The sequence below is a fragment of the Zea mays genome, chromosome 9, assembly GCF_902167145.1.
Source record: "Zea mays cultivar B73 chromosome 9, Zm-B73-REFERENCE-NAM-5.0, whole genome shotgun sequence".
Lineage (NCBI taxonomy): Eukaryota > Viridiplantae > Streptophyta > Magnoliopsida > Poales > Poaceae > Zea > Zea mays.
In genome coordinates, this window is record NC_050104.1 from 38,666,991 (window position 1) to 38,681,612 (window position 14,622).

The 14,622-nt window shown below is 41.4% G+C and overlaps 1 long non-coding RNA gene across 8 annotated transcripts; it reads right to left on the reverse strand.

The window, feature by feature from the left end:
• Positions 1–9,629: 9,629 nt before the first annotated feature.
• LOC103638269 (uncharacterized) lies at positions 9,630–13,881 on the reverse strand. Of its 8 annotated transcripts, none has more exons than XR_004852601.1 (9): positions 13,606–13,880; positions 12,943–13,057; positions 12,659–12,849; positions 12,199–12,553; positions 11,747–12,000; positions 11,455–11,666; positions 10,996–11,088; positions 10,286–10,390; positions 9,633–10,203 (listed from the first exon to the last, which is right to left on the reverse strand). It is a non-coding gene; the product is annotated as an uncharacterized lncRNA (long non-coding RNA). The 8 variants fall into 8 exon arrangements; XR_004852599.1 differs by having other exon boundaries at positions 11,742–12,000; XR_558662.4 differs by having other exon boundaries at positions 9,630–10,203; positions 11,747–12,553; positions 13,606–13,881.
• Positions 13,882–14,622: the final 741 nt, after the last annotated feature.

Consider the following 14,622-nt stretch of genomic DNA (forward strand, 5'->3'; position numbering starts at 1 on the left):
TTCCGCGGCGCATCTCCAAGCTCGCGCCCCCCACCAGCTGATGTTGTCCTCCGGCCATCCCAGGCCGACAGTGATACAAATATTTCCACAGTCCAAAGTGTAGCAGGATGCCAAGAAAAGCCTCACATAAATGAACAAAGATGGAGATTTGCAGAATAGAATTGGGGTTCAGATGGGTCAGATTCAAGTGATAGAAATCAAGAAGACCGCAGAAAAAGGGGGAAATCGGAAGAGCAAGACCGCGGAGAAGAAAAGGAACATAAACAACGGATTCGTGGGTGTCCTCTGTTGGAACAGTGACCCCGTGGCAAATCCGCCAAGAACAGAGCTCCTTCGGAGGAAGAACTCCGATGGACACGAGATGGAGAAGATCAGACTCAGAAACAACAGACATATGGTTACCTGCGAAAGGCAACTGGCTGTTGGGATCGATGGGGGGAATGACAGCAACGGATGAACTTGATGCTTTCCGCTTGGGCGCCATCTCAATCTTGCTGGCAAGCGGAGCGGAAGCAGTATCGCATGGGCGCAAAGAAGGCTTGCATGCAGAAAAGCAAGAACTTAGGGCACGGAAAGCAGAGGCGCGCAACAATGCAGTACATATGGGGTTTTCCTGGGCCAGATATCGTTTCCAGAAAGCGCCCAGTCATCACCCGACGGTTATTTTTAAAATGCTGGCGCGCCATGTCATCACTCGGTCGTTATTTCCAAAACGGCCGACACGGCCTATTCTAACTCGGCTGTTACCTCTAAAACGCCGACGTCACAATCAGTCATTCGGCCGTTACCTCTAAAACGCCGACGTTGCCGTCAATCACTCGGCTGTTACCTCTAAAACGCCGACATTGCCATTAAGTCACTCGGCTGATTACCTCTAAAACATCGATGTCACATCCATCACTCGGCCGCTATCACTAAATCGGTAAGGTAGCTCCAAAGGATTCGGCTGTTACTTCTAAAACGCCGGTATCATCAGCAACCGTTCGGTCGTTATCTCTAAAACACCGACACGGCCCACCGTAACTCGGCCGTCATTCTTAAAGCAACGACGGGATTTCGGATGACTCGGCCACAACCACCAAAGCGCTATCATTACAAATAAGGCAATCAGAAAAGTGATTCGATGATCACAAATACTCCTCGCGCATTGATAAGATTGGCGAACAGCGAGAAAGCAACATAACACACACAGAAGTGGAGCGAAATCACTTTTCATTATAAAGGGAAGCTACAGAACTTACAAATCAACTCGTTATGAGTTGATGACCTCCCTACTACTACATTACACTTCACTACTCTATACTACTAACTACTACTACATTATTTCATTATACTACTTCTAATCTATACTAACATTTAAAAAACCAATGGCATCTAACCACTGGCCTTGTTGCTGCCCTTGCTGCTGCCCTTGCTGCCGCAGCCATCGCCGCCCCTGCCGCTGTCGTCGTCGCCGTCATCACCGCCATCGCCGCCGCTGCTTTCCTCGGACGAGTCCGAGGAGTCCTCCTCGTCCGAGGAGTACTCCGACTCATCCGAGCCCTCGAGCCCGGAACGCTCGACGACCCGGATGTAGGTCTAGACCTCCGCGGTAATCCCCTAGGAGTTGTCTGAATCATCAGACGACGCCGGGGGAGAGACGGGAGCCGGAGATCCCTCGGACTCGGAGGAGAACTCCTCCTCCGAGTACTCCGAGTCGCCGAAGTCCTCCGAAGGAGGAGTCGGCTCACGTTTGCGCTTGTCACCAGAGCGAGGAGAAGAACCGCTACCTTTCTTACTCTTGCCCATGGTGGCAGTGGAGGGAAGAAGAGGAGAGTAAACAGCAGCAAAAGATGTGAAAAAACCGGAGAAGCAAAGGCACTATTTATAGAAGAAGAAGGCAACCGCTCACCTCCTACCACGGTCACTGAACAGTCGCAAAAATTCAATATGCACTTCAAACCGTCTGAAGACACGTCTGGCAGCTGACGCCGCTTCACGCAACACAACACCCATTGGGACTCCACTCAACTGCGTGGGCGATATGATTACACCCGCGGTCACATCAAATTACTACTCAGAAGCAGTTTGCTAAAACACTCAGCGTACCAAGCCGTCCCTTGCCTACACCCATTGGGGGGGACGCCCAGGAATTATCACTATATTTTTCAAAATTGTCACATCCGCGCAGTGCATGCAATGAATACCTCAAGACAAAAGTGAGATATCAGCAAGGATCAAAGGAAAGCCAAATATAGCTGGTGAGGTACAAGTCTGATCGACAGAAGCGACATGAAGACTAGCCAGGGGACGTCTATCGAACGTCCAATCAGTTGCAGATCAAATAAATTGCACTACCTAGCAAGATATGGGCAGATCATGAACTCGGCCTCAAAGACAAAATATATGTTGACCTCTAAAGCATAATATCAATAACATAATGCTGACCTCTAAGGCATTTGGCAAGAAGAGAGGGTGATTCTCAGAAAAAGGGCATGAAATGAAGACCTTCGAGTGGATTATTTTCAAAAAATTCACTCAAAGCTCGGGGGCTACACCCATTGGGTGCACCTTTGGTGCGCCCAATGAAGTTCGAAGTCCTACAATACGAAATACTGACCTCCGAAGCGTGAGTCTGAGACAGAACACCAATTTTCGAGTGATAAAAGCAGAAGGAGACAGTAAGAAATCGTTTTTACCAGATTACCCAGAAAACACTTCATGTTACAAACAAAGACCGCAAGCTGGACCTAGGATCTTTGGGCCGATTATTTCAAAATCAACCCAAAGATCAGGGGCTTGTGGGGGACAGATATCCCCCGGGTCCACTGGAAGGATAAAAGACCTCACGAAAGGCCCAAGGGCCCAATAAATTGTAAGGTCATCCCTTCGTGGGCCTGGGGAGGAACGACCAGTGAAGCAGATTGACGTAAGGCCGGATCGGTGCGAGCCCAGACGGCCCAATGACATCGAGCAAGTAATCACAACAGTGACCCGACCTTCCCGCGCTGGAACCCCGTATAACGGAACCAAGCTAGGATGGGTCGGTGGAACTATAGGAAGATAGACTCAATTGGTTCACTATCATTTAGGCGCATAATGTTATCATATCCTCATGTAATGCCCCACGGTCGAATATATAAGGCCAAGGGGGCACCCCTTCAGAACGATCGATCTCATTACCCAGCCATCTACCCCAACTCTCTACATTCCTCGCACTAGAGAGTTCCCTTGTAATCCGCCACATAAAACATTCCCGCCAGGACGTAGGGTGTTACGCATCTCTAAGAGGCCCGAACCTGTACACCATTGTTAACAGTTTCTCGTGCGCCCTACACGAACCATCGAGCTACAGTCGGTAACACCGTCCTACTCCTAAAAACACCTTGAGGGGCAACCCCGGGTGTGCGGTCGGACCCAAAACATCGACAGCTGCCAAAGGAACTCTGTTCTTGGCGGATCTGTCGCGGGGTCAATGTTCTGACAGAGGACACCCATGAATATGTTGTCTACGTGTTGTTTCTTATCCGCGGACTTGCTTTTCCCATCTCTCCTTTTTTCACGGTCTCCTTGATTTTTACGACTTAAATCTGACACACTTAGACCCTAACTCTATTCTTCAAGTTGCCATTTTCGTACATATGTGCGAGGCTTTTCTTGGAATTCTCCCTCATTTCAGACTTTGGAGGTATCTCTATCACTGTCGGCCCGGGATGGCTGGAGGGCAGCATCAGCTTGTTGGCGACGCAAGTTTAGAGCTTCGCCGGGAAAGGAAAGTAGAGTATCTCGATATCCCCCTCAAGGATAGCATTAAGGGATGGCGTCTTGAGTGGTTCATCATGGAAAATCATGGAAAATCCCTCCCCCTTGGTCAGGTCGACAACCAGATGTTCGTATGCCTAGCTGGGTAGAGTCTCCCACCTTTTCAGAGATAACCGAGGCCAAAGTGCTACTTGCTAAAATCTGCTTGTTGAAGGATAGGGGTCTGACTGCTGAGGCCGTGGTCGCTGACTTTGTCTTCAAAAACATTCAACCCTTGAAGGACAGAGTTTATCCCACTTATTTGTATACCGGCATCAATGATTCCACCCGAGTCACAAACAGACAGATTCTCGATGAGGACTTGCTGAGCCGATTGGATATGATTCTGAGGGGTAGGGTCTCGAATGCTGGTGCTCCTTTAGCTTACTCTGCGTGGAACCTGCCTTCAGATAGACTATTCTCTGAATTTGTCTCCAACCCTCCTGCTCGTGATGGTAGCCCGGACCATAGAGTGCGACCCTCCCCCAAGGATATTGAAACCTTGATTGCCCCACTTCGGAGTCTTCCTGAGGCTGAGAGGCAAACTCACTTTGAGATGCCAGCCAGCACCGATGATGCTGAGATGGACTTCGTGCTTAGTCTGTTGGACGGGGAATCGTCTGACTCTACCCTGTCACACCTATTTCTGAGGGCAGAGCCGGATGCATAGCATATGTGTGCCAGGATCTATTTCCACACATATGTTGACGTCACAAGTGTAATATATCAAAAGAACAATGCATAAATGCGATTATATTAACAGATTACACTTTGAACAGACAAAATGTATTAACCTTTATTCATCAAAGTACAGCGAAACATGGACATCCATCCACAGGAAGATGACCGGGGGTATCTCTAGACTAGCATTCATGGAGTTCAGCAACATAACTTCATCTGCAAACTTCTGATCAAAATTTAAGCAAGGGTGAGCTCACTTATGGTCGGGGCTCAGCAAGTGGGGGAAAATGCAAGGTAACATGGTAGGGCTAAAGTTTACTGCGATTGGCATTTTAGTTGGTCAACATTTTATTAACAACACCTGTCTTACTAATAAGTGTGAATCCCAAGTATTCTCATTAAACAAAGGTATAAGAGTATATCAAAAACACTTAAGTGAAACCTCTTAAGCAAACCATTGGTAGGTCATCGGATCTCGATTTATTTCCATCTTCAAGTTCAAATATCATGTGAGGAGTCTAGGCTGCTCATAACCGTGAGCACAACTGATATATCAGTTTTACACTCTGCAGAGGTGGCGCATCTTTACCCATGAGTCACGATTCCCTTCTAGCCTGGGTTAGCTAGACCCGTATTCACTTCCGAGGTGAATGGCTAGGGTCTCACTACGAGGCTTTTCCCTAGAGTCCTCATTATGCAAATGTTGGAAATGGTCAAATTGCATAAAGCACACCTAACGTAACCAACTTATAGACCAGTCTGCAGGGTAAAGCTTTGGGAACTATGCTCATATCCAATCTGCCTGAGCCAGAACTATAAGCGCTTGCCAGATGACCCCATTCCGATCGACCACGACCAGCACCCAACATAAGATTTCCCTAGTTATTTAGCCAAGGGCGTCCCATACCACCCTCATGGTAGCACTTTTTTCCCGGGTGGTCACTCCATGTTCCAATTAAATCATATGATCTTGCTTAATCGTCGGATTAGCAAAAATAATGTAAACTTACCATTTGGAACATTAATATCATAAATAGGCGTGACTGCATAAATTTAAAGTTGTAGCAATAGCATAGCTACCTGATTAGATCATAATCCCAGGTTAAACAAGGAGTAAGGTTGGAAAGGTTAGGTGTATCTAAATAGGTAACCCATCAAATTATGCATATATATCAAAGAATAAACTTTATTAAATGTATTGTTTGGGATCAAACAGAGTATGCAGAGGGAGAAGTCCACTTGCCTTGCCTATTGAAAACTTGAGACTCTTCCACAGATTAGATCTTGATTCTTAACTACTAGATCAACCACTGAATATCACACAAACAAACAAGAGGAAACAAACACCACTCAATAACATACAACATTCACCATACACAAAGCTAAAAGAAAGCTTAACGAAAAGAGCATTCGCTTTTCAAAAACATTACACGCAAAGGTTATAATTAAAAAGGTATTCTTTTCAAAAATGTGTGATCTATACTTTATAAAACAAGACATGAGTTTATAAATATCTTAATTAAAATATACAAATATTAGGTTCACCAATTTAATCTTTTATAATGATATGTCTAAGATTAAGGGTTTATAGGATGATAAAAACACGTTATAACAATATTAAACCTTTTTGAGAAGATATATGTTGTATATCTGAGGTTAATGCGTTATGAAATACATTATAAATTTATGAAGCAATATGAAACATATTCTAAAACATTTATTTATAAAGAACTTTAAGATATAAGCCTAACTAGGTTTTATGTGAAAAATGTGATTAAACCAAATATTATCTTTATATTTTTATTAAGAATACAAATGGCTTAAATATATTTTATGTAAGAGATAATGAAACAATTAATTATCTCCACTTTTACATAGCCTATGTTATTATCAACAAAGCTATATTTATAATCAATACATAAACTAACATTTGAATTATAAAAAGAACATGAGCACTAAATTTTTTATTTTATCCTTTAGGAAAAACTAAGTGATATATATAAATAATATGGATTCAATTTGATGAATAGATTAATCACGCTTATATTACTAGTTATGGACAAACTGAAATATAAGTCTAATTAATAAATTATAAGAAAAGATAATTAATCTATTGATTATATTTAGTATCAATTTAGGAACATATGATCTAAATCATTTGAAATGAAATTATGTTCAACTAAATTTAATCTATCATTTTAGTTATGTGGGCACTTATTAAGCTATATTAGAGATCCATATCTAGCGTACACATATTTAATATGAAATACTTGAATCCAAATCTTAAAAAGGTAATTATATAATTATTTATCTAGTATGTTTGATTAAGAAAAGGTGAACTAAAATTCTTTTTAGCTTCATAATTAGAAAACTACCCATAAATTGACTACAGAAAACATAATTTAAATTAATTTACGAGAGCACGCAAACTACTAAAAACGCATATATAAATAGGTTAATCACATACTTAGATTAACAAAACAATAATTAATTTGCTAAATATTATTTTATTTAAAATAAATTAGTGCGGGGCTAGATCAAAATTAAAGGGGTCGACAAAGGGGTAGATAGCAAAAATAAATCTTGTCTTCTACCTTGTTCATGGCGATGCGAAGTCATAGTCAGGACGTGGGATTCCCGGCGTCGAACACGGACGACGTTCGATGCTGGGCAGTAGAGAGCGAGGGCGGATTTGCTCGTTAGGCGAGCGAACAGAGAGCTCTGGCACGCGAAGAATATCGATGGCGAGGCGAGATGAACGACGACAAAGCGAAGCGAGACAACGACGAGCAGGCACACATGAGCCTGGGCGTAGAGGAGAATGTCAGGGAGGTCTTCGGCAAAGTGGGCGCGACTTCGATGGCACGACGCGCAAATGGAGAGTAGCATGACACGACGACGATGGTGAGCTAAACAAACGATGTCGCGAGTCGCGACGTGAGAAATGTCGTAGGCGAGATCGTGCGCGCAGCAGGGACCTCGGCGTAGTATCATGACAGCAGCATGCAAAGAGATACGACAACGGCGATCGGCGCGGCAGCAGCTGAGGGAACGAACGCTGGCTCAACGGTGTGGCACCAGCGAGCGGCGCACGAAGCAGCAAGTAGAGCAGGTATGACGGGCGTGCGGCAGTGGGATCTGCACTGGCATCGGCTGACAAGGAACTTGGTGGCAAGTAATAGAGACGATCAGAGCATGCTCAGTCACGACGAGGAGGCGATTGTGGGTGTGGTCTTCGCAACAGCGCGACAGGTGCATGAACTACAGCGAGAGCGACGCCGCAACACTACACGGCGTGGAAACAGAGCAAGCGCGTATGGGAGAAACAACATGACACGGTAGGGGAAGGAAGACACGGCTTGCGGTGTTCTTATATAGGCCGAGCAGAGGGGATAGATTCGCGGTCGAATATGTTGCTCCATTGATGCAGATTGAAGAACAATGCTAATGAATCAAAGAAACGGTCTCAGCCATTAATGGCACATAGCAGACACGACGAAGAGGAAACTACTGGCGTTATGTTAGAATTATAGGCATTTTCCGTACCATTTTAATTCCATAAATTAACATTATGATGATAACATATAAAAGATAATTAACCATAGAAATTGTGATCTCAAATATATCCATAAAAATATGGATCATTAGAACACAAAGCATATGAACCATATAAATACGATAAACATATAAACTGACTGAACAATTGAAAATAAACAGATAGAAACATAAACAGCATGACTGTAAAATTAAAACAGACAAATCTATCATATTATAATAAGACAGAACAGATAAGATAAAATCATTGCTACATATAAAACAGCACAGATGAATATATGAAACATATATAATCTGCAGAACGTAAAACAGTAAGGAAATAAATTGATCATACCCTCCCTGCGCTCTGATGATCCAGATACTTGTCCAGCTTCCCTTGTCATGTCGCCAGGAAGAAGATGTTTTGGGCAATCGCGTAGACGCTCCCCAAAAACCTAATTGTCGATCCCCCGTGCAAGGTCTCAAACGGCAAGGGCTTCAGAGGCACCTACCCTCTCACTGCTCTGTGCATGCAGAGTCACGAGATGGGAATACTCTCACTTGCGGCTGGGTTGTGACTCTGAAATGGTTCTGTTCTCGTGTACCAAGTGTCAGGGATTCTCCTATACTTAACCTCTCGCAGAGGGAAGCTGAAGGAGAAGGTTCGCATGCGGCACGCCAGGAGACGGGCAGCTGAAGGACAAAGGTCTCGCATGCAGTTGACGAAGAGACAGGCAGCTGAAAGGCTTAACCTGGAGTTGAAACTCCCGCGGTTAATGAGTGCTAAAATTAAAACAACCACACCACGCCCGCTCGCCGCCTGCCACGTCACGCCACGCCCGAGCCCGAGCGCGAGCCCGGCCCGGCCGCCGGCGGCGGCGGCGCGCGCGTGTGGCATGCCCTTGTCCGTTTTTTGACTTCTCAAGTTAGGTGGAATAATTCCCACCATATAAGTCAAGCCAAAAGACCCTTGGACTTCCAATATGGTACTATTGGTATTCTCCACCATTACACACCATAGAGTTTATTCAATAAATGGGCCAAACCCATAAAAGATCCAACAATCACTACAACCTTTTATACCTTCTGTGACATTAACATTACATCACAAACAACAGTATTTTTGTCATACCTTACATGTTGGTGACATCATTGTGACGAAAATTACATCGTCACAGAAGGTGCGTGTTAAATGGAGTACTATGACGAATAACAAAAAAGCGTCATAATAGTTTATGACGCAAACTACAAACGTCACTAATTCTATGACACTCAAATTCGTCACTAATTATGTCTAAATACGTCACAATTCATGTAGTCGTGCCTTGCCACGTGGCTGATTACGTGGCGAGATGGCATGGCAGTTGACGTGGTAGGTGATGTGGCGAAAATGTTGTGACGATTTCATTCGTCACAGATGTTATTACGTGGCATGCCACATGGCAGATGATGTGGCAAAATGATGTGACAAAAATGTTTGTCATAAATATCAATGAGGTGGCAGCTGACGTGGCAATATAATTGTGACGATTTTTTTCATCACAAAGTACGATGACATTGCGATATATTTATGACGGATTTTTCATCATAAGGCGTGATCAATTCATAGCGTCATGGAATATTATGAAATCACATGCTAATAACCAAAACATTGAATTATTTAGTTCAACATTCACACAATTCATACAAGAGATACTTTTATAACTTCAAATCATATGATTGTAGATCATGTAACTTAAAATACAAAGGAAATCCTATAACTTCAACTCAAAGTATGAAAGTTTTAAACATATTCCAAATTTATAAAACCTGAATCCAGAACTAATATAACATGATACTATAGCAGACTTAAGATGGGGACGTTTGGCTTCGATTGAAGCTCAACAGTTGACGGAGGAGACTGTTATTTTCTTCCATCGATCTCTTCATATTGTCCATGGTCTCCTTTGAGGCCTGTGCCTGAGCCTTTAAGGTTTCTACTTCTTCTTGAAGCCCATCTTTTTCTAGCCTCTCAGACTCCAATTGATTATGAAGTTCTTGAACCTTAGCAAAAACAGTTGTTGTGGAGCTTTTCTTGGAGTTATCTTGCAGACCAACATTCTGTAGAAATAAACTGGAGCCCCATAGCACTTCAGAAACAACTTCTATAGGAGACTTTTGTTGTTGTCCATCCTCAACTGGTGTTGTCACCCTTGCTTCCATGTCAACCTATTATAAATATTATTTGTTAGTATAACATAGTCGTAGTTATAATTTTTCAGAACAAACATAAAAGCAAACGAGTACTCACAATTGCTTTCTTTACATTTTCAGAAAAACCTTTCTTCTTGCTGCAATGCATGTCCTTGAAAAGATCTATTGCACTCGGTTCAGCATCCTTATATTTCTCTTCTTTCTAAAGTGAGAAAATGAATCCGGTGAGAATAGAGACCTTGACACATAATGTACAAGTCAGATTTATAAATTTCAATATGACATTTATTGAAGATTGAACATTTGCTAAAAGATTTACAATACATTTTAGATATGGACAGTACTAAATTGGTTGAATGAAATAATATTTCTAGTAGATATGAGCAGTGCTAATTCATCATCTAAAAAGATCAAAGACAGTGATGGCAGCATGCTGTCGGATAGCAGCAGGCTGCTTTCTCTATAGCTTGGCATTGGGCTGCTTTCCCTGAGGTACTAGTTGCAATGCAGCCATAATGAACAGAGGAAGCAAACTCCAATAAATAAAACTAGAAGACATATTTGCTACTGTTATCAAAATGATCTATAATTTACAACATAGAATTGTGGACATATTGACTGAAAGCTAGTCAAACTTCTCTGAAGGCCTAGGAAACTGCTCTGACATCCAATGCTCATTTTCTTACCAATAAATTAGGGGACAACTTTATGAGTAAATAGAGATGTTAAAATTGAATTTATTGGCAGCATTAAACAATTAGAGATTTGTCAACTATGCAGTTCAGTAACCAATGATGATTTTCTTACCAGTAAATAAGCTTTTGCAATATATGATTGGGATCCTATGCATTGTTGATACTGTACTTTTTCACGATTAAGTTTATTCTTCATACAACTATCCTGTACATTAAATCAACATGTTAGAAATAATATGTACAATAAGTAGTGTGAAATAGTATAGCAGTTTTCAGAGTCTACATTATTTAATTATTGTATTGGTTTTCTCTATGTGCTACTTTATTTGATGTTTTTAGTTATGTTGCAGAATCTGAACTATATGTACTGTTTATTGGCTACACTCACCTAGGATGGTGCAAAAGCTAGATCAATGTTCCATTATCTAAAAGGTAGACACTTAATGTGGACATAAATTATTTGGGACGAAATGTCAAAATAGGAAAGGTAAAATTCATAAGGATATCCATGATTTCACTTCAAGCATTAAAGATAGTACAATGCAAGCTAGTGAAGATTTATTGCAAAAACCTTGTGTTTTGGGTAGACCACTTCTCCACCAACTTTCTCCAGTCCTCATCAGACATGCTTGAAATAGGTGATGTAGTCCTCACTTGATTAGCAGGTATCCCATTGAAATACTTTTGTTTTAGTCTATACCTCATTTGGCATTGTCCACCCTTTAGCATATCTAGACATGCATCTTCCACTGCCTTGCTATCATTGTCCAAGGTGAATTGAGCCTAGTAAAGTAGAAACAATTTCAACGATAATTGAAAATGTCAATGAAATGTAACTTGACAAATGAGTAAAAGTACCTTACAATATCTTTTCCAATATAGTTTCTTATTGTAGGTTCATTCTCTTTCTTCTTGTACTCCTTCCAGTGGTGAAATATTGGAATGTGCTGCCTCAATGTGATTCCCCCCTCTGATGCAAACTTAGCAGCTTGAATGGGTGGCTCTGGCCTCTTGCTCCCTTCAGTAATTTGGATTGGAATCTTCATTCCTAGTCCTCTGCTTAACGATTCAAGTTGTTAGCCCATACTTTTTCTCCTTGGTATGATATCTATTGTTCCTGGTCAGGACACAAAAACTTGTTGATATGTGTGATGCTGCATATAACTAAGAATTAGTTGCCATAAATCATACAAAAACATATGAGTAATTTTGTTCAAATTTAAGTTATACTAGTTACCTAAACTAATGCTGGAAAACATAAAAGTTATTTGCTCAAGGATAGTTCAATGTCTAAACAGTTAAAATGTTTAGTTACCTTCAACTGCATTGTGGTTATCACTCTCCTCCTATATCAGAGAATTAGGCTCTATAGCATTATCTACGTTATGTGTTGTGTTATTGTTTATGGTGGCATTTGAACTAGGTTGTGTAGGAACAACAAGAGTTTCTATCGAATCATGGTTTGTAGCAGGACATGAACTGAGTTGTTTATGAATAGACAGGTTGTGGCTATTTTCTTGGTTTACTTTAGCAATTCTTTGCCTAGTGACTCTAATTGTTCGCTCCTCCGTAGGTGCCACAATTATTTTATTTCCTCTTGTTACTTTTGTTGAGATCTGATCACCATCATTGGAGATGTTGGCACAACCACCGTTAGTACATTGGGATTCCTGAATATGTAGAATACAATAAGGATATGCATATCAAATTCATTGTGAACCCAAAACTAAAGATAGATAATTGAGAAGCTAAGAATTAATAAGTACTGTAGTGACCTCTTCATTAGAATTGTCAGTGTTTTCACCATCATATAAACTCTCTGATTGCTGAGGACAGTCTTCTTTGTTGTTTGCAGCTGTAGCAGTCACCAGTGATTTCAATTGTCCAAGGCCTAGCCGTTGAAACAATTGATTGTTCTTCATCATATTCATAGCCCTTATTTTCTCGTAATCAGTTGGCACAAGTTCTGTTAATGTAACACAAAGTAAAATAAAGGCATACAATATTGAAACAAAATAAATATTAAATAAAGAAGGTATTGCCATAAAGAGTAAATAACCTTCGGGTTTCCGTGAGGTCCATGTGGACCTCTTCCCTAGAGCCATCGTAGTCTTTGGGTAGAGTTGTTGTGGGGGAGGTCACCGGATCAACGACCATTAGATACAACGGTCGACCTAGGTATTATATAAAAATATGTCTAAAGAAGGTATACTAGAGCAATATATATGCAGCCAGGCACACATTCACTATTCAAGTTATACTTATTCATCATAGATCATATGAAATAAAAATAATAGAAACATAGATTATAGAATTGGACTAAAATTGAAAGAAGATTAATTGCTACTGCTGTCTGACCCTCTATGCTATATAGTTGCTTTCGGCCAGCCCCTCCTGACTTTTGGCGATTACAGATTGTTCATCAGTGAATTGACGAATTGTTGAGGGTGGGTGAGTGATTGTGATCTAAAGACTAAAAGGAGAAACGTCATGAACATAATGACGTAGGCTACTGCAGCCACGAAGTGAATCAATATCTTGGAAAAAAATTGAACTGCAAGTGATAAAACAGTATGCCTCCAATCCTAAATGAGCTAATGTAGTAAAATTTGGGGCCATGTTCCAATGAACTGGTTGCACACCCTTATGCACGGGTCGAATGCAACCGATGTGGAATATAAGGAAACTGACATCCAAATTCTACATACCCAGGCTGGCCTACCTTCACGAGGGGCTAGAACCGAAGGTTGGATGAACAGGGGCGAGGCCGGAGAACACGAAGCGGAGCCGGAGGAATGGGGGCGAGGTCAACCAGAGGTACCGGGGGCGGTCGGAGGAGCGGGGGCGCAGCCGGAGGAACGGAGGCACGCCCGGAGGAACGGAGGTGCGGCTGTTAACGCCGTTCGCCGACAGCAACCATGTTTCCCACACCTGCGATGAATCAGGCGGATGAGGCGTGATGGGAGGCATGGAGTATACGATATTGGAGGCTGTGTCTACACCGGTAATTTTGGGAAAATAAAATACTTACCAATATAATTTGAAGGGAAACGTAATCTAAGATGGAAAATATATGTAAAGTTTGGAGCACAAATATAGGACAAATCTTTACTAATATAAAGGGACCCTCACGAATCTTACTTTATGAACGTTTAGGAACAAATAGTTTAGGAACGTTTAAAGAATTTGGTTTAGGAACATTTAAATAATTTGGCTGTCCTGCTTAAGCTGCAACATTTTTTGCTTTTTTCTCCACACTATGATAATAAAGTATTTTGTCTTTTTAATTAGTACATATATTGATCTTATACTATATAATAATTATATAGCTCTAAATAAATATCGGATGTGATATGGACTAAACTTTATTCTATAGAACCCAACACTCCTTAATTAAGTGGAGATGGTAAAACTCAGTTAAGATGTATCGTTTGAAATATGTTAAAGTATGCAACACCATTACTCAAAGTGAAAGATGTGACGATCTAATGTGACATGGACTAAACTTTAGTCTCTAGAACCAAACACCGCTTAATTAAGTGGAGACTTATCGTACGTCTACACCGTGACCACTTATCTCACGGTGGATGAAAATGGACATGGTAAAACTTAGTAAATATTTTTTGTTCAAAATATGGTAAAGTATGCAACACCATGACTCAAAGTGATAGATGTGGCGATCTGAAGTGACATAGACTAAACTTTAATTAAGAGGGTGTTTGGGATGACTTAAGGTTCT